The 4,294-nt window shown below is 39.4% G+C and overlaps 1 pseudogene; it reads left to right on the forward strand.

The window, feature by feature from the left end:
• Positions 1-1,212: 1,212 nt before the first annotated feature.
• On the forward strand, positions 1,213-1,935 carry LOC102826452 (annotated as a pseudogene).
• The last annotated feature ends 2,359 nt before the right edge of the window (positions 1,936-4,294 follow it).

The following is a 4,294-nucleotide window of genomic DNA, read 5'->3' on the forward strand; positions in this document are numbered from 1 at the left end:
AAGGAATTGAAGGGAAATTACTCAACATAATTAAAAGCATATATACAAATCCAACAGCTAACATTATTGTCAATGGAGAGAAACTGGCATTCCCTTTGTGAATAGGACTCACACAAGGATGCCCTTTACCTTTACTTCTATTCAATATTGTGCTGGAAGTGTTAGCCAGAGCTATAAGGCAACACAGGGAAATTAAAGGCATCCAAATTGGCAAAGAAGAAGTAGAACTGTGTTTGCATAAGGTATGATCCTATACATAGAAATCCTATACATAGAAAATTCCAAAGACTCAGCAAGAAAATTATTGGAACTTATGGAAAGATTCAGCAAAGTAACAGGGTACAAGATCAATATACAACAATCCATTGGTGTCCTCTATACGAATAAAGACAGCTCTGAAAAGGAAACAATACCATTTAGAATAGTCACCTAGAGGCTGAAATATTTAGGAATAAATCTAACCAGGAAAAAAAAAAAAAAAAGACATATACAAAGAAAACTATAAAACACTACTATAAGAAACCAAAAGAGACTTACAAAAATGGAAGAATATTCCATGCTCAAGGACAGGAAGACTCAGCATTGTGAAAATGTCAACACTACCCAAAGCAATCTACAGATATAACACAATCTCAATCCATATTCCAACATCAGTCTTTAAAGAGATGGAAAAACATAACTAACTTCATATGGAAAAGAAAGAGATCTTGGATATGCAAAGCACTACTTAAGAAGAAGAACAAAGTTGGAGGCCTCTTACTCCCTGATCTCAACATTTACTACATAGCCATAGTGGTGAAAACAGCATGGTACTGGTACAACTAAAGATACATAGATCAGTGGAACAGAATTGAAAACCCAGAAGTAAATCCATGCTTATACACTCAGCTGATCTTTGAGAAAGGGTCAAAATATAATACATAAGAAAGAGAGAGTCTCTTCAACAATTGGTGCTGGCAAAACTGGAAATCCATTTGCAGAAGAATGAAACAAGACCCTATCTCACACCATATACAACATATACAAAAAAAGAAAAAGAAACGTGCGGCAACTTCAACTTCGTTCTCAGCCGCAACAGCTGTATCTCGATTGAACTAGTGCAGCAGCCTCAGCCGGGAGTGGAGCACCACTGCGGCCCCCTTCAAGAGACCATCAGGTCACCAGCTCTGCTGCCTTGCCATGGCAACCTACAGGCAGAGCTACTTGAGGCCAATGTGCATTTCTCCATCATATGCTGACTTCTGCAAAGCTGCAAGGGAACTCTTCAACTAAGGATTTGGTTTGGGGTTGGTGAAACTGAATGTGGATACAAAGTCATGCAGTGGAGTGGGATTCTCCACATTTAGTTCATCCAACACAGACACTGGTAAAGTCACTGGAACCTTGGAGACCAAATATAAGTGATGTATGGTCTGACTTTCACACAAAAATGAAACACTGATAACACTCTGGGAACAGAAACAGCAACTGAAGACTGAATTTGTCAAGGTTTGAAATTGACATTTGAGACCACCTTCTCATCCAACATGGGAAAGAAAAGTGGTAAAATCAAGTTTTCTTACAAGAGGGAGTGCAGAAACCTTGGATATGATGTCAACTTTGATTTTGCTGGACCTGCAATCCATGGTTCAGCTGTCTTTGGTTAGGAAGGCTGGTTTGCTGCTTACCAGATGGCCTTTGACAGTGCCAAATCAAAACTGACACAGAATAACTTTGTAGTGGGGTTATAGGACTGGGACCTTCCAGTTACAAACATTAATGTCAATGATGGGACAGAATTTGGAGGATCAATTTATCAGAAAGTATGTGAAGATTTTAACACTTAAGTAAACCTGCACTCACTTTGGCATTGCTGCTAAATATCAGTTAGATCCCACCACTTCCATTTCTTTAAAAGCCAACAACTCTAGTTTAATTGGAGTGGGCTACACTTAGAATTAAGGGCATTTAAACTGCAAGATTGGCAGTTCAAGCTCACCAGCTGCTCCTCGGAAACCCTATCCAGGGTCGCTATGGGTCAGAAGCGACTCGATGACACTTAACAACAACAACATGCATTGAAAGAGTCCTGGTGTGGTGCTGTGGGCTAATGCACCAGACTGCAAAGCTGTTTGAACATCAAGATCGGCAGTTCAAACTCACCAGTCGCTCCTAGGAAACCCTATACAGGGTCGCTATGGGCTGGAACCGACTCAACGGCATTTAACAACAACAAAATCCCCTTTAGCTCTTTCATACCTCCCTATGTCTTCATCTGTCTTCATCATTCTAATGCCAACCTCCTCCTTCTTGTATATTGCCCCCTTCTTGTATATTGCGCTTCCTGTCAGGTCAGTTTATATCCCTCTAGCCAGTGAGGGATTCTCCCTTCCCTCCCACCTGTGGTAACCATCAAAGAATGTTTCTTTTAGTATGAAAATGTAAATATATATTTACAATCTTGGAACAGCAATGTTATGTGGGTAGACATCAGACAGAGACACAGGCTGAATGGGCATAGGGAGAAGAATGGGTTATATATATATATATACTTATATTTCCCACAAATATATGAGTTTGAAAGAGGATATTGGTACATGAGTATTTACCTTTTCTGTAAACACAGCCATGGATGTGGTGGAGCATACAACAGGCAAATTATGAAAACTTCTTAGATACATACCTTAAGGCCATGAATTGCTGGGCCTGGGTGCACAGGACCATAATCTTAGGGGACACCATGGTCAATTGACAAAACACAGTCCACAAAGACAATGTTCTACATCCTACTTCGGTGAGTAGTGTCTAGAATCTTAAAAACTCATGAGGTACAGCTAAGACACAGCTATTGGTCTCTCCATATGCAAAAGAAAGAATAGTGATGATAATTGAAGAGGCTTTGCATCAATTAGTCCAGAGGACTAGTTGATCATGAGTACAACAGTCTCCATGATTCTGAGAACAGATGGTGCCCAGTAACCACTACCAACTGCTCTGAAAGGGACCCCATTAGAAAGTCCTGGGTAGAGTGGCAAAGTATGTGCATCAAAATTTAGGATTTCCTGGTCAGAAAGAGACTGGAGGAACCTGAGACTATGGTCCTTGACCACCCTTCAGTTCCGGAAAGGAACTCACCCTTCTGACCCAACTTTCAGCCAAGCAGCAGATACGAATATAGGGGACACAACAAAACTAGTAAGGTATGCTCACTATGAATAAGGGAACAATCATTCAAAATCAAAAGGGCAACATTTTCCTAGAGTTCCCAAGGACCAGCAGGTAGGTTTGAACTACCTGTCTCATGGTTAGCTGTCCAGTGCTTATCCTACAATGCCACATTAAGACTCCTTACAGAAGTCAACCATCTCTTTTTCCATGGAGTGGCTGGTGGGTTCAAGGCTGGTGGGTTCAAACCTTTTAGTCAGCAGCCCAATGTTTAACCCATGGCACCACCAGGGCTCCTAACCTGAGCTTTAAAGAGATTAAACGCTAGCCCTTCCATTTATATAAGATGCTTCTAAGGAGAAAATGATGTCATGGTTGTATTATTGAGCAGACCAATTTAAAAAAGATGAAGTGAGGCATGGAGGAATAAGTTCAGGAGGCAAAATATGGTTAATGTTCTAAGACTTTTGTAGAGGTTATGAACTTAAAACAGTGTTCCAATAGGGAATGTAAAGAACCTCTTAAAAGGATGATATCCTGATAGTCTAGGCAACCCCATTCTCTTAACAGCATCAGAAAGATATGCCTCCTTTTTTCCCTACGTAATACTGTGCAGTTGACAAATTTGATGAGAAATTGCTTGGCTGAGATAAGTGTTTGCAAAAGCATCCAGTAAGACGATTCTTAAACACACCTGGTGTTCATCATCTTTCTACCTTTATGCTATTTTATTTTTAACTTTCTTAGTAGTCACTAGTCTGTACATACATACTTACTTTTCTAAAGATGAACTTTGGTGTTTTGAATGTTGTTAGTAGAACGAAAATAGAGGGAAATAGAATTTCAATTTTTTTAAAATTAACATTTTGTTTAAGGAGAAAGTTTACAAAGCAAGTTAGGTTTCCTTTTAATAAATTCTACACAAATTAGTGATACTGGTTTACATTTTTCACAACGTGTCACTATTCTCATTCAATCCATTCTGGCTGTTCTATTTCCAGTACTCTAGTTTCCCTGCCACCGTAATAATTTTTAGATTTGTTCATTTCAAATAACTTCTTTAGACAGCATAACAGACGACTATACACATGGACTTTGCCAGAGGGAACACATAGAAATCAAATTGACTACATCTGTGGAAACAGAAGAT

The sequence above is a fragment of the Chrysochloris asiatica genome, unplaced genomic scaffold (assembly GCF_000296735.1).
Source record: "Chrysochloris asiatica unplaced genomic scaffold, ChrAsi1.0 scaffold00222, whole genome shotgun sequence".
NCBI classification, from domain to species: domain Eukaryota; kingdom Metazoa; phylum Chordata; class Mammalia; order Afrosoricida; family Chrysochloridae; genus Chrysochloris; species Chrysochloris asiatica.